Raw genomic sequence first — 27,500 nt, forward strand, 5'->3', positions numbered from 1 at the left:
GTGTGTGTGTGTGTGTGTGTGTGTGTGTGTGTGTGTGTGTGGTGTGTGTGTGTGTGTGTGTGTGTGTGTGTGTGCATGTGTATGTTTTGAGTTAGTGCAGGTTGAAAGTTCAGTCACAGATGTAGTAGTGCAGGTGGAGTGTTCAGTCGCAGATATGGTGGTGGGGATGAGGGGGGGGAGCGTTGTCAGTGGCCTGGCTGGCTAGAGGCTGACAGTGAAGGGAGAGTGGGTTGAGTGTTCAGTATCTTGATTGCTTGATGCATCGTGCTGCTTGTAAGCCTGGTGGTACGGGAACGGAGGCGCCTGTACCTCTTTCCAGAGGGCAGGAGGCTGAACAGTTTGTGTGCAGGGTGGCTTGTGTCTTTGATGATCATCAGTGCTTTTCGGGTGAGGCGTGCGGTGTAAATGTCCTGCAGGGAGGGGAGTGGTACTCCAATGATCTTCTTCGCTGTGTTCACAACACGCTGGAGTGTCTTCCTGTTTTTCTCCGTGCAGCTTCCTCCCCACACTGAAACCTAGTTTGTCCAGTTTTCTGATGAGTTGTTGTGGTATTATGGTATTGAATGCTGAGCTGAAGTCAATGAACAGCATTCTCACATATGAGTCTTTATTGTCCAAGTGGGTGAGGGCTGGATGGAGGGCAGAGCAGATTGCATCCTCCGTGGATCGCTTGGCTCGGTATGCGAACTGGTAGGGGTCCAGGGTGGGGGGTAGGGTGGCTTTGATGTGTGACAGGACTAGCCGTTCGAAGCACTTCATGATTATGGAGGGAAGGAATGAAGAAATTAAGGCATAAAAAGAGAATGGGAGTGAGACAGAAATAAAGGAAGCCCAACATCAGAGGTCAAAGAGAAGTCTCTCGTTTGTCTAGTGAGTTCACGCCCAGCAGGCAATCACTCTGTCGAGACACAGCAGTGCAATAACGGGCAGCATACCAATGGCCTGATTCTATCAGCTCACACCCACACTCAAACACATGCACACACACACACACATTCACACATTCACGCACACACGCACAAACACACACACACACACACACACACACACACACACACACACACACACACACACACACACACACACACACACACACACACACACACACACACACACACACACACACACATGGCCGGATTAACCATATGGGCACACGGCACAGTGCCCAGGGCATCAAGAATTCATAGTCGGTGGGGGGCATCACAGGAGAAGAAACTTTTTTTTTTTCATTAATGTTTGTAGACTTAAAATTGTTAAACATGACACTGTTATATACCGTATTCATATAAAATTCACTATTAAAACATAATATCATAAAAGCAACGATATCATCATTCTGAGCAATAGTGTCCTGTGACAATCATCCCCCCTCCCTCAACCTGTCAGTTGAGCCGTTCCACCTGTCGTGAAATGTATCATGTTTTTAAAAAGCCCGCGGTTGTAGAAAAGAAAAATGGACAGACATCAGTTGAGTGGTTGTGTGAAGAGAAAAGTTTAACAAGAGAAAGACCCCAGGCGTTTAGCCTTGTGACTAGACTTGTGTAGGCCTAGATAATTGGAGTGCGAGGCTGAGGATTTCATGCACTGGATGATGGAGAGGAAGAGATCAGGAAGGAACTCCTTGTGGACGTGCTGTTGGGTGTTTTTGGTGTGCTCAGAAACTGTAAGTCTTGGATATATCTTGGCTGTCACCTGTTTAATATTAGGTTGTAGAAGGTTATGATTAATGTAGAGATTTCGCCGACGTTTCGTTTTAAAAATGCGTCTTAATGCGCTTGCCGCGCTATAATCGCATGTTAACTTAGCCTACAATTGATGAATTCCTGCCGTGTGAGAGCGTCTAATCAGCAGGTTGGTGTCTATTACCGTAGTGTTTGTAGGCTATACCACGTATGAGTAGGCTACATGGTGTCTCTATTTAGTAATTTCATGTAGGTCTACAGTGTCTCTAGTTAGCTATTTCCCATGTGTTAGTGTAGCCCATGATTAGCTATGATTTGCCATTATGTTGCATGCAGTCATAGCCTACGTTTCTAAGGGGCAGTGTTGTTGGGTCTTTTGTTGTTAAATTTTTAGAAACCACAACTTAAGTCACAATTAGCCTACAACCTCCTTCATCACAATTACAAGTAGTTTACAGCTGTGAAGCTCATAGACCATAACCTCCCAACTGTGAACTCCACAAACTTCAATATTGTGGACTTGTAGGCCTATCATGCCAGAGTAGGCCTATTTTAGATGCCCCACAGTGATGACAGATTCCTACACATTTCTAAGGATCAATCAAAACATTTTGAATAGCCTACACATTTGAATATGCTGGATCCTGTTCAAATGGATACACTTGAATATGGAAATAATTGAGTATGGCTGCATTTAAGATTTTTATTGAGACACTCATGTAGGCCTATTGCATATCGCATAGCCTATTTTGAATAAGACATTTCAATATGCGAGGAAGAAAGACACTGTTTATGTGTACTTTTGCTTATGCTTAGGGCTACATGCTATGGGTTACTGAAGGCACGGGCAAGGTGTGTGTGTGCGTGTGCGTCTGTGCGGGCGCGCGCACGTGAGTGGGTGTTTTGTTTTGGGAGGGGGGGGGGCACTTGAGGTTTAGTGCCCAGGGGCATCACATTACCTTAATCTGGCCCTGCACACACACACACACACACACACACACACACAGTTCAGATAAGTGGAGGCGCTAATAACTTGGAATTCTAGTTGGACTGGGACTGTTAATCGAACTGTGAATTCGAGTCGGAGTTCAACTGTGAATTCAATTGGGAGTTCAACTGTGAATTCATTTGGGAGTTCAACTGTGAATTCAATTGGGAGTTCAACTGTGAATTCAAGTTGGAGTTGAACTAGGTATTCGAGTAGGTGTGGGTTTTTTATTGAAATGGTGAAGGGAGTTTGGTGAGGACTGGCAATAGGCCTCGATGTGACATACTCAAACTCCACCGGCAGAGTGAGTATTTTAGCAAACAAGCACTGTCTGTCTGTCTGTAGGTTTTACTGTTCTCTATCCTGGAAAAGTGAATAGGGAATCTCAATTCTCCACCAGCTAAATGCGTGCATTAGCCGCAAAATGCTGCATGTCTAAGTGTCTGTCTCGTTTGTTTTACGGCTCACCATCCTTGAGCAATATAACGGCCTATTGAGCAGCTGTGTGAGTGCCATTGTACCTGTCTGCCTGCTTGGCGGAGGAGCCAGACTTAAACTTTCCGTTCCTGCTCAAATTAGTGCAGCTCGCACCGCATTTGTGCTCGCACCGCCATCTAGGTGTTTGAAAAGGAGATCGTAATTATTAGTCCATGCACACGCACCAGGAGGTCACATCAGGGCCTCTGTTGTGCAAACTGCTTACATATAGCCTACACAGGAACACACGCTCGCACACACATGCAAGCACAAGTAGAAAGAGAGAGAGAGAGAGAGAGAGAGAGAGAGAGAGAGAGAGAGAGAGAGAGAGAGAGAGAGAGAAAGAGAGAGAGAGAGAGAGAGAGAGAGAGAGAGAGAGAGAGAGAGAGAGAGAGAGAGAGAGAGGGTGAGAGAGAGGGTGAGAGAGTGAATGTTTTGCACGCCGTTTACACTCTCACAGTCTGGGACTTCTATCCACCAACACTAGCCTGCCTGGCAGACTGATGCAACTCTGCTGGGTGAAAATCCTCTGATGTTGGTGCCATATTGAGCATACTAATCTCGTTCCCTAAGCATACAAATCTCATTCTCTACATAGGCCTACATATTTTTAGGGCTTTATTTGTCTTTCTCAGGCTTGACAACTGTGCTGTATTTCCCTACCTTAATCTTAATGGATAACATCCAGAAGGTCACACAGAGTTGACAGCAGTTATGGAGTTATGGGGGAACGGACAGTTCATTAAAGAGTCGCCGTGCGTCTTTCAGTGGTCTTGGTTTATGTGTGTGTGTGGTGTCACCCTCTAAATAGACTGGTGATGAGTTGGAACCTGCAGTTAAGATATTGGATATAGATATATAGATATAGAGCATGGATTCCCAACCTATGGGCTGGGGCCCACTGGTCGGGCCTGAAGGTATTCCAAGTGGGCCTTGAAATCATTTTCCAAAAATAATAATCATATTTGTTGTTATTGATTTGTTATTTTTATTGTTAATTGGGTCAGAGGTGGGCCCCAAACATTTTTGACATTGTCGAGTGGGCCCCAAGTTGAGAAAGGTTGAGAACCCCTGATATAGAGAATTTGTTTTGCCAATATTTATAAAACAGGGTGCAAAACCAGTTCACTCCCTGAGTGCTTCCCAGCCCCTCCCTGCATTCTCCAATAATGGGCTCGCTCACGACGAAGCAGTGCTGCTTTTGCTAAGCAGCGAGCATGCGCACTTTTCTAGTTTGATGCATTGTGGTTTGAAAATCCTATCCAGAATGCATCAAACTGGCAAAGTGCGCATGCCCACTGCCTAGCAAAAGCAGCACTGCTTCGTCACGAACAAGCCTGTTGACTTACCCCCATGTTCAATACAATGTCCTGTTTTAAAACCAACATGCAGTAGGCCTATATCCTGCTGGCATCAAATAACTCTGGGATGTTGCTACTCAAATGGTGGCAGGTATGGGCTAAAGTAAACAGACATTGCATATATACAGTATGCTGTGGCAGCGCTCTGTTGGCAATGGCCTCCTACATAGTACAATCAACACTATTTTGGTAGTAGCTCTCTGCTGAGGCAACTCCGCTGACTGGATTTCCTCTGATGTGGATGAAATCGTGTGAGGACACAAGTCTCTGAGATAGTGATAACATGTGACCACTGATGCAACGGAACAATAACAATCTCCTTTCAACTCTTCACACATATCAGAGAGTGTGCGCTGCACACATGCACGCACACAAGCAGGTTGATGACGCCACAGTTTGGATAGAAGGAGAGAAGCCAGGACAGTGACATTCACAGGAGAAGAGGAGAAAAGAGAGGGAGAGAGAGATAAGGAGGGAGAAGGAGAGAGGGGGCGTGGAATAACGAGGGGATAAGGAGAAGGAGGAAAAATAAAGTCAATGGAGTGAGAAGGGATGGAAAGGAGAGAGTAGAGTAGAGGGGAGGAGGAGTATAAGCAATGTGGAAGGGTGGGGTTGGTGCCCATAATTAAAAATTGATCTTTTGGGGTGACTTTGGAGAGAATGAAAAAGAAGTGGCGGTAAAAAAGGAAAACACGTCTATAGGAGCCAGTGAGACATGCGGGGTAAGGGGGTGAGACAGGAGTAAAGGGGGTGAGACAGGAATATGGCAGTAAGGGGGTGTGAAAGGGATATGGCAGTCAGAGGGTGTGAAAGGGATATGGCAGTCAGGGGGTGAGACAGGAATATGATGATCAGATGGGAGTAAGGGGGTGAGACAGGATATGGGGGTAAGGGGGTGAGACAGTAATATGGGAGCAAAGGGCATGAGACAGGAATATTTTGATTAGATGGGAGTAAATGGGTGAGACAAGAATATGCTGATCAGATGGGAGTAAAGGGCGTGAGACAGGTATATGATGATCAGATGGTAGTAAGGGGGTAAGGGGTGAGACAGGAATATGGGGGTAAGACAGGAATATGATGATCAGATGGCAGTAAATGGGTGAGACAGGAGTAAGGGGGTGAGACAGGAATATGATGATCAGATGGCAGTAAATGGGTGAGACAGGGATATGGGGGTAAGGGGTGAGACAGGAATATGGGGGTAAGACAGGAATAAGAACCAGAGGGCGGTGAGACAGGAACACGTACATATACAGACCAGGTATACAATCCTCTAAGTGCATTTTTGATGAGCTGTACAGTATTTCTTTTTTTTAGGTGAAAATCGAATAACAATAATTAAAGAAATGAAATGGCAGGAGAAGGAGAAGAAGATAAATAATTAAATAAAAGAAATGGCAAGAAAAGGAGAAAAAAGATAAAACTAAGAAATAACTCCAAGATCAAGACCACAGCTGAGTGTGATGATTGAGGTGTACACAGAGGGCTGCAGGGCCAGGGGGAGTGAGTGTCTGAGCACAGTGTAAGTGTTTGATGGGGCTGGCAATGTAGGGTATGATGTGTGTCTAAGTGCGGTGCTATCAAAGAAAAAATGAGTAAAAAGAAAAGAAATGACACACAGTGCTCCACACAGTTGTCAAAGATGAAGAGAACATTTCTGACAAGTTGTCAGTTGAAAATTCTTTAGAAAAATGTTAGCGATTGAGTATTCCTCTGTGCTATGAAGAGTTCACTTCTCTTCTCATCACGCAGACAAGTGTGTGTGTGTGTGTGTGTGTGTGTGTGTGCGTGTGCGTGTGCGTGTGCGTGTGCGTGTGCGTGTGCGTGTGCGTGTGCGTGTGCGCGTGCGCGTGCGCGTGCGCGTGCGCGTGCGCGTGCGCGTGCGCGTGTGTGTGTGTGTGTCTGTGTCTGTGTCTGTGTCTGTGTGTGTGTGTCTGTGTCTGTGTCTGTGTCTGTGTCTGTGTCTGTGTGTGTGTGTGTGTGTGTGTGTGTGTGTGTGTGTGTGTGTGTGTGTGTGTTCTACTCTTCTCATCACTCAGATTGATCATTGACTTTCCAAATCCACCCACTAACTCGTACAACTGGATTAACCGGCTTTCTCCACCCTCACATATACAACATAAAATCAACACACACGCACACACACACACACACACACACACACACACACACACACACACGCACACGCACACGCACACGCACACGCACACACACACACACACACACACACACACTTGTCTGCGTGATGAGAGAAGTGAACTCTTCATAGCACAGAGGAATACTGAATCGCTAAAAAATTTCTAAAGAATTGTTCAACTGACACACACACACACACACACACACACACGCACACATACAAACACACACACTAGACATAAAATCTGTAATCCAATTAGTGTGAGGGACGCTTAATAATTGCTTGCTCGACACAGAACACACATCAGGTGTGTGTGTGTGTGAGGTGTGTGTGTGTGTGTGTGTGTGTGTGTGTGTGTGTGTGTGTGTGTGTGTGTGTGTGTGTGTGTGTGTGTGTGTGTGTGTGTGTGTGTGTGTGTGTACGTGCGTGCGTGCGCGTGCGTATGTGTGTGTGTGTGCGTGCTTGCATGTGTTTCTGTGTGTGTCCAGGCAAATACATACGACTTAAAACATAAATATGAAAAAAATATATCAAGATGTGTCAGCCATGAAAAATGGCTTTAAAAAGACATACAAATAATAATGTAGGACTGATATTTCCAAAAAGACTTTTGGAAAAAGTAAACCTCTTGGTATCTTGGTATCTCCACAGGCACTGTAATACTGTAACATGCATATTTTCCTTCTCCTACCAAGCTGTAGATGACAGATACGAAGTGTAAAGAGAATAGTATATTACAATGAAAATGAAAGGAATAAAAAAAATGAAACCATCATCCTCGAGTGCTACAGTAGTGCTGGTGAAAGCTGAAAGCTATCATGAGATAGTCGACTTCACTTGCAGGAGGAGAGAAGTGCTGCACACTCTCGAGTTAAATAAACACGTTTTTAATGTGACAACGCTTCGGCCTGTCGGCCTTCCTCAGGCCGAAACGTTGTCACATTAAAAACTTGTTTAGTTAACTTGAGAGTGTGCGGCACTCCTCTCCTCCTGCAAGTGTTTTACTGGTTGCCAGCACCTCTGTTTCTGGTGTGCGTTTTCCACCTCTACTCCACACTTTACTTTCACGATATGGCGACAGAGCAAATACACCCTTAAGTATGGAGGATATGAGAACATAGGTCTAAAAAGAAAATAAAAAAATAATGTTTAGAGCCGCTATTTCCAAAAAGACTTTTGGAACTGCAAACCTCTTGGTATATTGGATTTTTTTCCTCATACAAGTAAAAGTCCACAGCCACTGTATTACTGTATTATGCATATTTTCCTTTTGCTCTGCAGCTCCACAGATGACAGATATGAAGTGTAAAGAGAATAGTATATTACAGTGAAAATAAAAGGAAGGAAAAAAAACCCATCATCCTCAAGTGCTACAGTAGTGCTGGTGAAAGCTATCATATGAGAGAGTCTACTTCACTTTCAGGATATGTCGACAGTACAAACACACGCTTAAGTCTGGAGGAGATGAGAAAATGGCCTGTGGCAGTAAAATTGGTTCAGCGAAATTCATTCCAGCATCAGAACCAAATAGCCTCTTGGGATAAAACATAAGGGAGGGCTGTGACAAATATGCTTGTCAGTGTGCATAGAGAGAGGTTTAACAAGTCCGACAGGCAGACAAAGATGCGTCCGTCTATACACTGCCGCCTTGTGGACACAGGAGGGAATTACAATTTACAGAATGTGTTTCAGACGTCAGTGTGCATCAACAGAGGTGTCAAAAGTCAAGTAAATGAAGGATGGATCACCGCACACTGGTATTCTTTGCTGCTAGTTTATTTGGTGAACAGAGCGTTCCAAGCGCGTTGTTCACCAAATAAACTACCAGCAAAGAATACCAGTTTGCGGTGATTTATCCTTCATTTACTTGGATTACTCTTACTGCACATCACCAGCACCTTGACAGTGGTTGTGCACAGGGACGCTACTTTGAGGTTTAAAAAGTCCTTTATGGCCCTACCGTGACGCATATGGTAGGGCACTCATTTGCTATGCGGCCGATCCAGGTTCGATTCCCGGCCCGGGTCCTTTGCCAACACTTTCCCAATTCGCCTCCTGCCACCATCTGCTCTGTATCATGAATGAAGTCAAAAAGCCCAAAAATCTTTTTAAATGTATGGAACAATTTCAATACAGAGCTTTCAGTTCATCATTAATTGCCAGGGGAAAACAAAGAAACAAAAAGTAGCTCCCTCATCAAAGCCTCAACACCAACTTCTCATCATCGTCAACATTACACAACATTCCTCTCGGTCCCCAAATCTAAAAAAAAAGTGTTACATCATTCACCAGTTTGTAATAGGCATACTTGACCTTCATCCTAGAGAGAGAGAGAGAGTGTGTGAAGGTCAGGCAGCCAATCAATCCTCCTCAGCAGAGAGAGAGAGAAAGAGAGAGAGAGAGAGAGAGAGAGAGAGAGAGAGAGACGGACCCACAGACACACACAGAGACACTGTGGCCATGTGTGAGGCAATACATTAAGTGTGTGTATCTTGACTATGTTTTCTGTATGTATGCTTCTGTGTGAATGTGTCTGCTTGTGTGTGCTGTAAAGTATGAAGTGTGTGTGTGTGTGTGTGTGCGTGTGTGTGTGTGTGTGTGTGTGTGTGTGTGTGTGTGTGTGTGTGTGTGTGTGTGTGTGTGTGTGTGTGTGTGTGTGTGTGTCTGTGTGTCTGTGTGTGTGTGTGTGTGTGTGTGTGTGTGAAAGAACATTTATTTGGATTAATTCACTTGGGAAACATTCATTTACATAAATTTTCAGCATCAGAGAGAATGCCGCACCCTCTCTGCCCCCCCCCCCCCTCTCTCTCTCTCTCTCTCTGCTGAGGAGGATTGATTGGCTGCCTGACCTTCACACAACGACAGCTCTTCATGCGTCAGCACACACGCATGTACGCATCATGGTTGTTTTGGTTGTTTTATGCACAAGTTATGCTTGTATGATTACGCATGTTTTAAATGACATAAATATATTTAACTGTGGACAATCAAGCCACTAACAAGATAAAAAGGTAAACCATACTAGGCAGCATATGGGGAAAACAGTTGTTTTATGCATATGTTGTTCTACGTATGTTTGTTTTTTTAATACAATCATTCCAATAGGTATGTTGGGTATTACTTATATCTCAGGGACAAATGTCTACTTGTAAGCAGTAGTTGTTCCATTGTGTTAAATTAGCATTTATGCAATCCAGTCTAGACATACGTACATTGACAAGCTCACAGATCTGGGAGGGAAGGGAAGGGGAGGGAATCGAAGGAGGGGGGCAGGGGGCTTGAGGCCTGGTATAGACAACACAGTTAATTAGAGGCTGACAATAAAACAGCTCTAAAGGTGTCGAGAGGGATGTTTACCCAATATGCAACATTAACTGCTGTGTAGAGGGGCAGCAAGTCACTATTTCCTTCACTGGGCATTACACTGGGGGTGACACTGGCAGTCGAGTTCACTAATTGAAAACAACAAGCATAGACAAACTAAACTGATATGCATTGTAGGTGCATTGTAGGTGGTTTATGGCATTAAACCGTCAAGAAAAACAATGTATTGTGTTGCTGTGAGAGTGGGAAAAGCTGTAGATTCAGAAAAGCTGTAGGTTTTGACAGAGCTTGGTGTACAGCAGAAGTCTATGAACTAGTCATGACCGCTGTCCTTGGTGCTGAACTAGGATTGGTAGCTGTCCATGGTGCTGAAATAAGCAAAGCTGACAACATGACTGATGATGCCCACAGACAGACAGATAGATAGATAGATAGATAGATAGATAGATAGATAGATAGATAGATAGATAGATAGATAGATAGATAGATAGATAGATAGATAGATAGATAGATAGATAGATAGATAGATAGATACAAACCCCAACTCCGATGAAGTTGGGACGTTTGGTAAACAGTGAATAAAATCAAAATGCTATCATTTTCAAAACATTCAATCTATTCATTAGATGGAGAATAGTGAAAAGACAATATATGAAGTGTTAAAACCGAGAAAAAATATTGTTTTGGGGGACATATGTACTCATTTCTAATTTGATAAATCCAACACGTCTCAAAAGAGTTGGGACGGGGACAATAAATGGCAGCAAATGTCGAGGAAGACAAAAAACTAAACAAAAGACAACACTTAACAGTTAAATACATTAACCGATGAGATGATTTTATATAAAAAACAGTGTTAATTCCTATCTTGGACATGATTTCACCAGCTTAAATGGTGGGTGTATTCCTTGTCATGTTTTGCAATGTTTTCTTTTCTGTAGTGCTTACAGTGTGACAGGTCTTGACCAAAAGCCCACCATTTTATCACCTGCTGGTCCTTATGATGGAGCCAAACTGTTAAAACATAGTGAATGCAATTTGACCTTACTATGTGGCAGTAATCGAAGATCTCCTTTCAAAATATAATGCATGAGTGGCTTTTCATGCTGTTTAAAACCCATTTATACCATTCAGCACTGTATTTAACTCTACAGATGAGTGAGAACATCTTAACCAATGCACTACTGCACCCGCATGCCATCATGGAGGCTGACTTTTGAAGTTAGCACTAACACAAGTTGGATGGTCCATTTTCACTGTAGCACAGGATGTGCAATGCTCTATTATTGTCAAAAAGAATGGCCTTCTACAACTTCTGCTGACTTCTGTAAGCAAAGGACAGTTTCCCATGTCTTCTGGGTTTATTTCAAGTGAGCTCAGGTTACACCCCTGTATCATTTGCATGCATTAAGCATTCTTAATATGGTCAATTTTCAATAGCTCTAGCACTCCAGGAATTAGAGTGAGACTACAGCCAATATATATTTCATGGTGTCATGAACCTATACAATGATTTTAGTAACAAAAATATGTCTTATATACACTCGATCGTGGTAAATCAAAGGGAATTCAAAAATGTATGTAATAACTATGGTAATTATTCCCTGCATCTTTAATTCTGAGTGACTATACCTGGACACCTATATTGTCCGTCAGTACAATTCATTTTGAAATGTTCTTCTTTGTTGTTTGATCTTATTTGGATGTTTACTAAATTTCACTGATCCCCGTCCCAACTTATTTGAGACGTGTTGGATTTATCAAATTAGAAATGAGTACATATGTCCCCAAAACAATATTTTTTCTCGGTTTTAACACTTAATATGTTGTCTTTTCACTATTCTCCATCTAATGAATAGATTGAATGTTTTGAAAATGATAGCATTTTGATTTTATTCACTGTTTACCAAACGTCCCAACTTCATCGGAGTTGGGGTTTGTAGATAGATAGATAGATAGATAGATAGATAGATAGATAGATAGATAGATAGATAGATAGATAGATAGATAGATAGATAAATAGATAGACAGACAGACAGACAGACAGACAGACAGACAGACAGACAGATAGATAGATACACACACACACACGCACGCACACACACACACACAGCAATATCCCAGTGCCTTCACCCATTTCTCCCCCTTTATACCTCCCCCCCAACACACACACACCCTTTTCTTTCTCTCTCTTCATTGTCCTCTGGAATTGTGCTTGTTCACTGCCCAATACTAATTCATACTGTCGTCATGGCAATTAGAAACTGCTGACGTTATCTGGTAATTAAATTAATTGCCTTTTTCTTCCATCCCCAATCCAGCAGTTACGTTACATGAGACTGAAGGCATGAAATGGGGAGGTTTGCTGTAACTGTTGTCCGTGTCACTATGACTGTGTGTCATCAAGGATATGACAAGACTTTAATTTGTGTTTGTATAACTTTGAGTAACGTTGTATATGTGTGTGTGTTTGTGAGAGTGAGAATTTAAGTTGTGATAGAGTGTTAGTCTGTTTGGAGCAGTGTCACGCCAACCTGCCAATTCTCCCGTGTCTGCATGCAAGCTCTATCTTGATTGTGTGTGTGTGTGTGTGTGTGTGTGTGTGTGTGTGTCTGTGTCTGTGTCTGTGTGCGAGTGTGTGTTTGTGTGTGTGTTTGTGTTTGTGTGCGTGCGTGTGTGTGTGGGTGAGTGTGTGCATGCGTAAGTGTGTGTGTGTGTGTGTGTGTGTGTGTGTGTGTGTGTGTGTGTGTGTGTGTGTGTGTGTGTGTGTGTGTGTGTGTGTGTGTGGGTGTGTGCATGTGCGTGCACGAGTGTGTGTGTTTGTGTGTGCGTGCGTGTGTGTGTGCACGTGTCTGCGTGTGTGTGTGCACGTGTATGCGTGTGTGTGTGTGTGTGTGTGTGTGTGTGTGTGTGTGTGTGTGTGTGTGTGTGTGCCCGTGTGTGTGTGTGCCCGTGTGTGTGTGTGTGTGTGTGTGTGTGTGTGTGTGTGTGTGTGTGTGTGTGTGTGTGTGTGTGTGTGTGTGTGTGTGTGTGTGTGTGTGTGTGTGTGTGTGTGTGTGTGTGTGTGTTATTTCTTGATTGGATGAGCCTGAGTGCCTACAGGATCATTGCTGTCAGCTTCAGCATCTGGTTTAGATGCAGCCCACTCTCCTCTTTCTTCTGTCTGTTTCACTTTCTCTTGCTGTCTTTGCTCTCTTTCTTTCTTTCTTTCTTTCTTTCTCATTTCTCATTCATTTTATGTCTGCCCTCATTTTCCACATCCCTCACAGGTCTCTCTGTCTGTCTGTCTGTCTGTCTGTCTGTCTGTCTGTCTGTCTGTCTGTCTGTCTGTCTGTATCTCTCTCTCACTCTCTCTCTCTCTCTCTCACACACACACACACACACACACACACACACACACACACACACACACACACACACACACACACACACACACACACACACACACACACACACACACACACACACAATCTCTCTCTCCTGGCTCCTCCACGTCTGGTCTGCTTCTCACAGTGCCAGTCGTGGTATTTCTGAAAGCTGTCGGGGTTGAATAGATTTCCGCTAGCACCCAACTGAAGTTGAGGTGTCGATACGAGAGTGGAGTTGTCCATCTTGAATGAAACACACACACACACACACACACACACACACACACACACACACACACACACACACACACACACACACACACACACACACACACACACAAAGCTGAGGTGGGGGGGGGGGGGGGGGGNGGGGGGGGGGGTGGGGGGGGGGGGGGGGGGGGGGGGGGGGGGGGGGGGGGGGGGGGGGGGGGGGGGGGGGGGGTGGGGGGGGGGGGGGGGGGGGGGGGGGGGGAGGGTCAGTCGGATATGACACGATGCAGACACCCCACACGACAACACACCCAGGCCACTATCACAATCATGCCAAACCAGGCACACAACACACCAGGCCATCTGTCCACATCCTCAAACCAGTCCCAGGGCATCGTCACCAGGCACCATTATCAGTACCCCCACTAGATTAGCTGGCGTTGATGGTGATGTAACTATGAAGCCATTGCCACCACCATTTTGGGAAGTGGGTGACTCAACACTGATGCCTGTATGAGCTGCTATATGTGGCAGTGGACACAGACATTATAATTCAGAATTATGTCAAGAATTATTTATTTACTCAGAATTATTTATGTCAAGATGACTAAACTGCACTCCTCAATGTCACCATAATATCTGGGTTTGCAATATCCGTTCACAGTTTTGTCATCACTTCCATCACAGGAAGTGGGCCATATTGGGATATTTGGACTGTCAACACTGAGGACTGTTTGACCTGATGTATTTGAGAAAGTTGGCCTAGATACTGTTGCTCAGATACAGTTTCTCAAAATGTAATTCTGTCAAGATGACTAAATTGCACCCAACAGCGTCAACATTAATATCTCTGGTGTTACGATATCCTTTTTCAGGTTTGTCCCTTTCTGTGTCACTGCTGGTGTGCCATTTTGGGATGTGGGTAGCTATCAAGATTGAGGGCTGTTTGACCTGATGTATTTCGGATAGTTGACCCAGATACTGTTGCTCAGACTTTAATTCTGCCAAGATGACTACTGTATACTTCACCCAACAGAGTCAACATTAATATCTCTGTTTTTTTTTTCAATTTTGTCCGCACTGTATATTTGTCTCTGCTAGTGCTCCATTTTAGGCCTTGAGTGTCTGCTCAGAGCTTCAGGGCAGCATGAGGTATTGTTATCCAGAATATAATTCTGACTAAAGTGGCCCAATCAACGTCACCATTGATATCTCTGGTAATATTCCTTTCCCAGTTTTGTCCCTGTCTCCATCACCGGTACTGTCTCATTTTTGGCCTCGGGTGATGACCCAATATGTATCTCTGGTCATGTCTCATTTTTGGCCTCGGGTGACTGTAACGGCTCAGTACTGTATGAGTTGGTAGGCCTATATTTGGTTTAGTTGACCCACTTCTGTTCTGACCAACTCTGAGTCAGGTTTTAATCATCTGCAGGAGCCAGAGCATGGTTATTTTAATGAGGTGAGGGTGTGTGTGTATGTGTGTGTGTGTGTTTGTGTGTGTGTGTGTGTGTGTGTGTGTGTGTGTGTGTGTGTGTGTGTGTGTGTGTGTGTGTGTGTGTGTGTGTGTGTGTGTGTGTGTGTGTGTGTGTGTGTGTGTGTGTGTGTGTGTGTGTGTGTGTGTGTGTGCGTGTGTCATCATGTGCTGTGTACGGTAAGTGTACGGTAAGTGGGGTAAGTGGGGGAAGGGTGAAAGGTCTGGATGTGACAAGTGTGTGTGCGTGCGTCAGGCGTGTGTGCATGTGTGTGTGCGTGTGTGTGTGTGTGTGTGTGTGTGTGTGTGTGTGTGTGTGTGTGTGTGTGTGTGTGTGTGTGTGTGTGTGTGTGTGTGTGTGTGTGTGTGTGTGCGTGTGTCAGTGTGTGCTGTTACTGTTTATGCATGGGAGAGTAAGCAGGTTAGACAGATGCAGAAACGGATAAACACACACACACACACACACACACACACACACACACACACACACACACACACACACACACACACACACACACACACACACACACACACACACACACACACACACACACACAGTGCGCTCCTCCACAAGAAAATGATTGTGCATTCTGGCTGCGGGCCAACACAGTTGGTTGGACTCCCTAACCCCTGAAGCATGCTACATGCTTTCAAGTTCTCCCTGTTGCTTTAACCCAGGTAAGTAATAGTCTTCATGCATGCCAAATCTCTCTCTCCTGCGTGGAGATCTCTCTCTCTCTCTCTCTCTCTCTCTCTCTCTCTCTCTCTCTCTCTCCTCTCTCTCTCTTCTCTCTCTCTCTCTCTCTCTCTCTCTCTCTCTCTCTCTCTCTCTCTCTCTGGGAGTGGGTGTGCAGGCTAGCACATACAGTATACATGCGTGTTTGCGTTTGAGCTCATGGTTGCAAGCGTGGGTGATGTATGATCAACCAAAAGGGTAATTAAACCTATCACAGCTCAGTGAGTAGTATAGTAGGTAATTAAACCCTATGACACATAAATCAGTAGGTAAGATGGTGAAGGGCGTGATGAGAGTGGGCACGGCTTCATTCACATTAGTGAGTAGGTACACAGTAAAAAAAAAAAAAAACCAGTGTCAATTCAGCACATAGTGAGTACTGTAGAATTGTGGAGGGAATGATATGAGTGGACTTGACTTTCAGCCATTAGCAATGGAAATATTGTTCTGTTATACACTTTCCTTTACAGGGTACCTGCTGCATTTGATTTATTAGCAGTCAAATAAATAAATAAATGTAGGCAGGCTATTGTTCCAAAGAGTCTTAAAATGGATTGTTTATAATAGGCTGCTACCCCATTTAGTTGTTTCAGCCAGTGAAAAAACAATGGATAGACTGCTCTGAGTGGGATTACATTTAAAAAGCTGGGCTTTTAATAGCTTGAGTTTTCTCTCTGCCCTATTTATCCATTCATAGTGAGCGTTGGGAATAGCCCCATGACTGAAAAGCTCATTAAACAGCAGCAGCGGGCTGGCCAGCAACGTGCTGGCAGTCTGCTTAAAACTGTGCATGCAACCATGTGTGACCGAGTGCACAGTCATGCTTCAGGATGACCGGAGCACTTATACTGGATAGCCAACTACCTGACATGAAGCATTTCATGTCTGTGAGATTTTAATTTTAACCCTTGTAAGGTGTTCGTGTTTTGGTTACATAGAAGGTATTTGGGTCAATTTGACCCGGGCATGTTGAAAAATAATGGCAAATGGGGAAAAAAACAGATTTATGTTCCTTACTGAACATGAGCCAACGCCAGTGAATCTTAGTGTGAAAGAATAACAACTGATACTTTTTTCTCAAGCTAAAAACTGAAAATGGGTCAAAATGACCCGAACACCTTACAAGGGTTAAATGAGAGCTAACCCAAAGTGGTAAGATGAAATTAAGTTTCACCTTACCTAAATCTGACCTACTGGTAGTGTGGTACTGTGTATCTGATAGTCAGTGTTGGACATGTTATCCGACTTTGATAAAAAAAAGTAGTTACTGCTCCAAAACGTAAGTGAGTTAATAACTAACTAACACATTCCAGGGACTGAATTTGACCATAAAATAGTTAAATTGGATGTCCTATTTTCATACAATACAGTATTTCCAAACGGTGCTGAACAAGTTCAGGTGCTGAACTAGATTATTCACAGTGGTGCCGAGGCACCGCCTCAACCCATAGTATCAACATTAAAATTGCCGTTTCTGTCCAGTCAGTTCACAGGCTACAGTACTGGATTGGAGATGCAGTAATATCATTATACACGTAACTCGATGTATTATAATCCAAACGGCATCATTGGGATATAATGCGAGTCATACAAAGCAGTGGTTCTTAACCTGGGATGTGGGCACCCCCTGGGGGTGCGCCAGAGATTTCAGGGGGGTGCGTGGGATTTTAATTGTGTTGAGGTTCTGCTTGGGAACATTATATTTAGGTCAATTTACAACAAAATATAAATGTCTGGTCCCCTTTTAAAGTAACTTATGTATTGATTAATGTCCCAAGCAAGGACACATGCAATGAATCACTTATAATCATTTTTAGAACGTATACACATGTAGAAGTTTGGGTTGGGGGTGCACGGCTTGTCTTCGGCACAGGTAAGGGGGTGCGTTAAGAAAAAAAGGTTAAGAACCACTGATACAAAGAGATGGACACCTCCTTGCATAATAAAATGTTAGTCATGCAAAAAGACCGGAAATTACGTTGCATAATAGCATATCCAAACAAAATACACAAAGGAAATAGTACAGCACACCCCCACCGACACACCCACACACAGTCATACAATTACCCCTTTGAGCCATTCTCACAAGCTAGTAATGTTCACAAATAAAAGCAATCGTAAAAAATATGATTCTAAAATGACAGGAAATAACTTGCCAAGCAATCTTGGACAAGTCATGTAAGTGCTGTCTAGACAGTTAAATTAGTATTCATTAATGGCGTCTTTTTAATTTCCTTTGGGATAAATCCAGCCACTCTACTGCAGCTAAATAGGCTACTGCCATTGCGGGACTGGTCATCTGGCATGAAGGGCATTTTCACGGTGGGCCAACAGTCATCAGGGGAAGATGCTTTTGTTTTTTTTGTTTCGATGTTTGTTTCAGGAGCCTGTACTCTTTTGAAAGTAATAGACATCCTCTCAGCCTTTCATCCCCTGCACACAGAAACAGAACAAAAGTGTGAAAAATGTGAAAAGAGAAGGCCGGAAGAGAGGAAGAGAGAGGAAGAGAGGGGGAGAGAGGGAGAGAGAGAGAGATCAGAGAAGCAGAACACTTTCAGAGTTCAGAGAAAGAGGAACAAGCAGTCCATCCATCACATGGGGAGGCGGGAGGAGTGGGAGGAGAGAGAGAGAGAGAGGGAGGGAGAAGAGAGACAGAGAGAGAGAGAGAGAGAGAGAGAGATAGAGAGAGAGAGAGAGAGAGAGAGAGAGAGAGAGAGAGAGAGAGAGAGGAGAGAGAGAGAGAGAGAGAGAGAGAGAGAGAGAGAGAGAGAGAGAGAGAGAGAGAGAGAGAGAGAGACTTTTTTCAAGGATGGATCAAGGCATAAACAGTACATGGAGGAGTTGTAACCACAACAAGTCAAAGTAGAGAAAAACAGGAGGAGGAGGAGGAGGAGGTGGGGAGAGGACAGATAAGCCCTTGCAATCAGGGGTGCCGACAGGGGGGGACAAAGGGGACAGTTGTCCCGGGCCCAGGGAGAGAGGGGGCCCAGAATTGGGTCCTCATTACATTGTATGTATTAGGCTGGGTGCCCCTTTCAGATGACTTTGTCCCGGGCCCAGCCAAAGCTGTCAGCAGTCCTGCTAGCATTAATAGCACAAAAATAGATAGAGGTGTACAGACAGACTCAGGAAGAGAAGGAAAGGTCGAGGGATACAGACACAGTAGTGATGAATAGAGAGAGAAGTGTGAAAGAGGGAGAGGGAGAGAGAGATTAAAAAGAAAGAAAGTAAGCTTTGTGAAAGGATGGTTCACAGGAAAGGTTAGCTGAGGTAAAAGAGTTCAGCAAATGGAGGACAAGAGGAGGAAAACAGAGGAGGCAGGAGGGGGGTTTATAGAGGGGGGGGTGAAGAGTACAACTGGGAGCGTAGCAGTGGCGGAGCTATTGCACACAGGGCCCCACCCAGTGGTGTAGTCTCCGTAGAACGCGGGTATACGCAGTATACCCACTTCTAAATTTCAGGGATTTCAGTATACTTAAAATTGATTGATCCATTGTTTTGAATAGCACAAATATATACAGTATACCCACTTCAAAAATTGCTCAAATATACAGTATACCCACCATAAAAAAGTAGACTACACCACTGGCCCCACCCAGGGCAAAACACTGATATGGCCCCTCATGCAGCCTGCCAAGGTCATAATAGGACCCCCACCACTAATGAATGAGGGCCCTGGGCCTGGGGGAAAATGCCCTATTGGCCCCGCCTATTGCCCTACAATTTCAGAACGCAGTATCTCTCCTTACTGGTTAACTGAGAAAACAGGCTTTAAAGTTTCCTCTCTGGCCGCGCAACTGTGTTGATGGTAAAGTGGTGATGACACTTCCTTATGATGCTTTTTTATGGTGGAAATGTATACACATAAGAAAAAACTCATGACTTTTTAGCTGAAAAATCAAGATACTGCGATCTGTTGTGGTAATACTGTCTACATCCAAACCACGGGGTCAATGGAAAACTGCAGTATATCACGTGATATACTGCGTTTTTGGCTTGTACAACGTAACCTTGTAGAATAAAAAAGCACAGTATAATCGTTTTTTTACCGTTTTTTTCTGAAACGGGAGAAAGTTGGACCAAAATGTTTTTGACACAAGACAAAGAAGGTATTTTAAAGCCAATTTCCGGTCTAAACTCAATTTCGACCATTTTCAAGATACTGCATTCTGAAATTCAGAAGTTCAGTGATGCACCAGTCCAGTCATGGGCAAGCGGTTAGGGCATCAGACTTGTAGCCCAAAGGTTGCCGGTTCGACTCCCGACCCGCCAGGTTGGTGGGGGGAGTAATTAACCAATGCTCTCCCCCATCCTCCTCCATGACTGAGGTACCCTGAGCATGGATCATTGCCTTGCACTGCTCCCTTTGGGGACTGCCCCCTTGCATGTGAGGGATAAATGCAAGTTCGCTGTGTGCAGTGTTCACTTGTGTGCTGTGTCAAAATGACAATGGGAGTTGGAGTTTCCTAGTTGGGCTTTCACCAATCATATGGCCTACTATGTGTCCTTGTGCACCTGGGGGCCTGAGTTTGAATCTGGACAGGGTAATTTGCCAAACCAGTTGAACCCCATCTCTCTCCTACTCATTTTCTGTCTCAAACTCAATGCTTGAAAAAATATCCATTTAAAACATGCTTTGAATGCCATCAAGAGATTCTGAAAGGGATGAACATGCACAAAGCCAGCCAGGGTAACATAGACAGAAAGAGGAGTGTTGAGAGAGAGAGAAATAGGATGATGGATATAGACTGAAATGAAGAAAATAGTGTGAGAGAGAGAGAGGTAGAGATAGAGAGAGAGAGAGGGGGAGAGAGAGGGAGGGAGAGAGATAGGGAGAGAGAGGGAGATAGGGAGAGAGAGAGAGAGAGAGATAGGGAGAGAGAGAGAGAGATAGGGAGAGAGAGAGAGAGAAGGGAGAGAGAGAGAGAGAGAGAGGGGGAGAGAGAGGGAGGGAGAGAGATAGGGAGAGAGAGGGAGATAGGGAGAGAGAGAGAGAGATAGGGAGAGAGAGAGAGAGAGTGTGGGAATCGATGGGGATGCTGATGTGAAGGGAGTCTGTAGAGGATTCTGTTCAAACACACATACACACACACGCACACACATACACACACACGCACGCACGCACGCACGCACGCACACACACACACGCACACACACGCACGCACGCACACACACGCACGCACACACGCACACACACACACACAGGCTGATCAATACCAATGCAGTGCATTTTAATGGGGTTGCTCTTCTGCCTCCTCTTGGTGCAGGACACCCAGGGAATTTAAATCTACACATAAGTATGTTGCACATGCTGAGTCACACACACACACACACACACACACACACACACACACACACACACACACACACACACACACACACACACACACACACACACACACACACGCACACGCACGCACGCACGCACACACGCACGCACACACGCATACACACACACACAGGCTGATCAATACCAATGCAGTGCATTTTAATGGGGTTGCTCTTCTGCCTCCTCTTGGTGCAGGACACCCAGGGAATTTAAATCTACACATAAGTATGTTGCACATGCTGAGTCACACAAACAGGCACGCACACACACACACACACACACACCACACACACACACACACACACACACACACACACACACACACACACACACACACACACACACACACACACACACACACGCACGCACGCACACACACACACGTTCACACACACTCAGACATGCAATTTTAAAACTAGAGATTTCTATACTTATCAATGCTGAGTCACAGACACACTCTCTCTCACACATACACAGACACACACACGCTCACACGCACGTTTGCAAGCACGCATGCACGCACGCATGCACGCACGCATGCACACTCAAACACACACACACATTAGTTTAATCAGAAGGTTGCGCATGCTGATTCACACACACATGCACACTCACATGCACACACACAAACACACAAATCACACACAAACACACACAAAACACGAATCATACACACACACACACACACACACACACACACACACACACACACACACACACACATAGTGAACACATTGTCAGCTAATGTACCGTAGGCCACCACTACATTATGTACGTAGGCCTAATTGCATTACTACAACAAAAACCAGGAGGGTGATTTACAGGATACGCAGTGACACATTTACATGCACTTGAAAGAGTCTTGTCAAAACGCCCATGGCAAGAGACACTACTGTGTGTGTGGCTGGCTTGCAGGCTCAGAACACACACAGACAGCTTTGCCTTCATGTGATGTGTGTGATGTTGCCTTCATGCATGGACAATGTGCTGCCTTCAAAAACATTGTGCTTCAGTCAAGTGTAGGAGGCATATACACACGCAATACATGCAACAGCAGGGCAATAGTGGAGTTCAGGGCACCATCTTTAGGGTAAAGACGACAAAGAAAAGGACCAACGCATCAGTGTTCTTGCATTCAACATTTATATTTATACTGTTTGCTAGATGAAGTGGTGCTTGCATATACACATCCAATACATGCAACAGCAGAGAAGTAGCGGTGTGAAAGCCAACAATAATAACGACTAAACAATAAAGAGGAGTCAGTTGCATTCTACAAACGTACATTCATATTTATGCTGTTTGTATGGGATTTGTCACGGTTTATGAAGCGTTTTGTGTCTTTAGTTTCTGAAGTGTTTTGTGTCTTTCTTTGTTCTGTGTGAGTGGATGTTTACAGTACAGTAAACCCAATGCATATTTATGAGCCACCGCCTTCAGTGATGTTGAGGCAGCTCAAACAAGACATGCAACAGCATCGCAATGGAGTTCAGTGAGAAGGACAGATGATGTGGCAAAAAACCTGTATAATTTAGCGATGTGCAATGACTGTACATGTCAGTATATCATGAGTTTGTTTTCTCGCAGGGTTTGTTGGATTATTTTTAGATGAAAATAATACAACATAGCCTATCAGGAACATGACATTGCAAGAACAACAGGAACAGAAGCTGTCTCATTAGAATTGCTATTGACAACATCCATCCCACACAGCACCGGTGGATAATTATGGGATATGCATAATTATGGGATACATATACAGTATGCAATCACAAGCACATGCAGTATGCCGAGGTCCCAGAAGGAAGCAGGCCACATACGGTAGATTACATTATGGCTGTTCATGGGAGATACAGGCAAGGGAAAGCAAAGCAAGGCTTTTCAATAACCAAGGGAGCTGTGTATGTGTGTGTGTGTGTGTGCGTGTGCGTGTGCGTGTGCGTGTGCGTGTGCGTGTGCGTGTGTGTGTGTGTGTGTGTGTGTGTGTGTGCGCTTGCGTGCGTGCGTGCGTGAGCGCATGCGTGCGTGCATGCGTTCGTGCATGCGTGCGTGCATGAGTGCGTGCCTATGTAGTGAGAGGGAATTCTTCAAAGGCTCGTCTTGGAGCTGAGCCCTGGAGATAAAGCATCAGGCTGTGTGAGTCAGTGTTCAGGGTGTGTGTGTGTGTGTTTGTGTGTGTGTTTGTGTGTGTGTGTGTGTGCTTGCGTGCGTGCGTGCGTGCGTGCGTGCGTGCGTGAGTCACTGTGGTTTCCTACGGTGCTCGGTCCCATCCCTCCTGTGGCCTTCCCTGCAGTTGTCATACCACCATCTGAGTCACAAACACACACACACACGCACGCACGCACGCACGCACTCACGCACGCACACACACACACACACACACACACACACACACACACACACACACACACACACACACACACACACACACACACACACACACACACACACACACACACACACACACACACACACACACACACACCAAGATGCCGACATGGTGCTCTCTAGAAATGGGTGAATCTAAACAGGTCAGGAGGCGTATAAAAGCAGCCTCCATTTTAATCTCACAGAAATAAGGACAGAAAGGAAGAGAGAAGAGAGAAAAGATGGATCCTATTTTATTCACACTGTCACACCACAGGAGAGGGCAGAGAGGGGGATATGCATGGTGTTTGCACAATATTTTTGAATATCTGTGTGTGTGTGTGTGTGTGTGTGTGTGTGTGTGTGTGTGTGTGTGTGTGTGTGTGTGTGTGTGTGTGTGTGTGTGTGTGTGTGTGTGTGTGTGTGTGTGTGTGTGTGTGTGTGTGTGTGTGTGTGTGTGTGTGTGTCCGTTGGTGCCCTGCTCGTATGAGTACAACTGTTGGCCTTTGAGTACTTGGTGTAGTAGAGTATGCATGTGTGGTGTGTTAGCTGGCCTCGGTCCTGGGATGTTGTAAGCGGAGATCATGTGATGAGATCCCCTCCTACCCCTTGTGATTTTTTCCCCCTCTTCTTCAGGTGCTATCCAATAATATTTTTCTTCCATCTCCTCTCCTCTCCTCTCCTCTCCTCTCCTCTCCTCTCCTCTCCTCTCCTCTCCTCTCGGAGTTCTCAACGGGTCGGGTCAGCCCGACAAACCCGACGGGCCCCGTGGGTTTGGGCCAGGTTCGGGTGGAAAATACAAGCATATGGCTCGGGTCGGTTCGGTCCGCGGGCTCAATCTTTTCCGCCCAGTGAAAAAAAAAAAAGTCAGTTCTGCTGTTTACCGTGAATCATGGCGAATTTCCCCTTGATGGGTCAGTAAAGCTAGGCCTATCTATCTAAATATATGTAGGCCTGCGTAACGAAGGTCTGGCAGGCTGCTGCATGCAACGTTGCGCAGTGCTTAATTTGTAAATCACAAGGTACCGGAACGCAAAACAAACATGACATCACAGCGATGATGAGTTGGACAGAGGTCCCGGAACGCACAGAAAAACTACATTGGCTACAATTACGCAAACGAATAAAAACGGGGAAAAAAAATCTTAGATGCAATTTTAACGACATTGAGTCCCATGTCAGCTCATGGAACCATACTTTTGTTTCTTAATACAAGGGACGGTTGGCAATCCAATGGCTATTTTAAACAACAGCCATAGTAGCCTAGGCTATTAAATGCTGTAATGACAACAACCAATATTTTTTAGTTTGATCGCTAACTTTATGCTTAGTAGTCTCAGCAAATGCAGTGCATGGATGCTTTCCCCATGAGGTGAAACGAAACCGAAGCGGTCTTCTACTATGGAAAGGACAGTGGCTTTCCAATTAGGCTATCCTTTCCCGTATTCACACAACGTTGGCATATGCGTATTAAACATAAATCCACGCTTTGTTGGCGACTTTGTTGCATATAATTTGGCTAATCCGCATGTGCTGTTGCGATATGCCACTTCACTATTTCAATGGCTCATGCACTTATGGTAAGCGAGCGGCAGCAAAGACGGCCATTTCTGACTGTCTGCTCGCGCGGCGGTCTGGTTGAAAATCCCCGTGTAGGCCCTGGAGCGTGTAGGCCCTGTTTGAATGAAATATCACCTTGTCTTTGTTGTTTTCGTGCTCAAATTGACTTGTAAGCAACTGTCGGGTCTTGGGAGGGAAGGAACCGCGCGCACACACATGCGGAGCGCTCGCCAGCCGAGGAAGATCTCATCCTCTCACCTAGGCTATGTCTTTTTTGCTATATGGCTGATCAATGCACCAACCGTAGCCCAGGTGCCACTAGAAATTAGTATGTCCAAAACCTTGTGTGCCGACCAAAATTTTATGAAACTTTTAAACAATGTTTGGCACAGCCAGGCTTTCCATCTCATCCGCGCATATGAACAAACGAGGGAGGGGCAACTTCACGTAGCCTACATTTAATCAGATAGGCCTACTCGGGATGGAAATGTAGTAAGCCTACATTTAGAAGTCAACCTACTCGGGATGGAAATGTAGTAAGCCATTTAGAATACATACATTTAGAAGTCAAAAAAAGGTGGATTGTTGTTGCGGTGAAGCATGAGGCGGTTATTGAAATCGCGCTGTGGATGATTCTGCTTAAATAGCAAGAATGTAAGTTTCCCCATTTCATATTATGTTTCTATTGTGGAAAATATCTTTTCACTAGGTTTTTAAGTGGGTTATGCAATTTACTGCACTTAAGTGCCCTTAAAGACCTACCACAACCCGTCATTCTCCATAGGATAACGTGGGGAAACTCGACCCCCGACTTCGGGCTTCGGGCCGGGTTCGGTTAGATAATTCCAAGTGATGTGTCGGGTAACATCGGGCTCGGGCTTTAAAAGCCACGGGCCGGGTAGGGTCGGGTTGACATTTTCAGGCCCGTTGAGAACTCTCCTCTCCTCTCCTCTCCTCTCCTCTCCTCTCCTCTCCTCTCCTCTCCTCTCCTCTCCTCTCCTCTCATCTCATCTCATCTCCTCTCCTCTCCTCCTCTCCCATCTTCCCTTAGCACCAATCAGCATGTTGGATAAGAGATCAGAGAGGGGGGAAAGAGAGATCCCACTTTGCTGCTCCACAAATCACATGTTCGATCTTTGACAGCAAATTAATTTTGCCTACACTTATTTCTCCCCTATTTCACTGGCCTATATTTTCTTGCCCTCTTGTATGGCAACGAACAGCATATTGCTGTTGGAGTCAGTAAGTGAAATTCTATTCTTTTCTTACTTTCTCATAGACCAGAAGTGAGAAAAGAAAAGAAAAGAGAAGAAAAGGAAAGAAAAGAGAAGAAAAGGAAAGAACAGAAAAGGAAAGAAAAGACTACAAGGTGCTTATTAGCATTGGGATAAAGGTCAGGAAACAGATGCTTGATTTGCAATTTGGTTAGCATCAAATTGAATGCGGTCCGCCAAAATGAATAGTTGCCACTTAAAACACATTTTCTTTTTCAGTGTTATGCAGGTCATGTTGTCACACATTACACAAAACAGACACTTTCCCCCATTTCCTACTTATTTGAATAATAGGGTACTTGTATATAGTAAATAGTAATATGGATTTAGACACCATTACTGAAGGGCACTTCCACCAAGGGTGACAGGCTATGGAGACCACCCACATGGGATTCGAACTTGTGAACCTCTGATACCAAGAGACTCGCTATAATCACACACTTCCTCTATGTTCTACAATTACATGCAATATTCAAAAATGACAGTTTGGTATTCATGAATCACAAACGATTTCCTACATAAATGTGAATAAAGGTTACATTATTTTCAGTATTACATTTAAGACAGGAGTTCCCACAGTTCATGCCTGTGCAAAATGGCTTAATTTAAGCTTTTCACATTGCTCCTAGCACTTTTTTTTACTCTAAACCACTTACATTATAGGGTAGATTCCCTGGAGCAATGTGTCGTTTTGCACTTTACTCAAGGGCACTTCAGCCAAGAATGAAAGCCTACGGAGACCACCCACATGGGATTCGAACTTGTGACCCTCTGATACCAAGAGACTCTTCCTAATCATTATGCCCCAGCTGCTTCACTTCCTGTGGGGCTGAGCAGGGCTGGCCTGGGTGAGAAATAGGGCCCGGGCACTTTTTGGCTTAAAAGGGGACCATCAAAATTAGCTGCGCCGAACTGACTCACCGGTGGGCCCCGCACCCTCGTGGGCCCCTATTTTCGGAAATGTTTAACAAAAAATGTTTAGGGGCCCACAAGGGTGCGGGGCCCACTGGGAAATACCCGCTATTCCAGATGTGCAGTCCAGCCCATTTTGCTCCAGCTGCTTCACTTCCTGTGGGGCTGAGGCACCACATGCTGCCCCCTACCAGAGGAGACTGTAGAGGAGCAGGGGAACTCAAATACAGTACAGGGCGGAAAGAGGATTATCCAGGAATATCAAGAGTTTTATTTGGGAGGAGATTACCAGAGAGCC

The sequence above is a fragment of the Engraulis encrasicolus genome, chromosome 8 (genome assembly GCF_034702125.1).
Source record: "Engraulis encrasicolus isolate BLACKSEA-1 chromosome 8, IST_EnEncr_1.0, whole genome shotgun sequence".
NCBI classification, from domain to species: domain Eukaryota; kingdom Metazoa; phylum Chordata; class Actinopteri; order Clupeiformes; family Engraulidae; genus Engraulis; species Engraulis encrasicolus.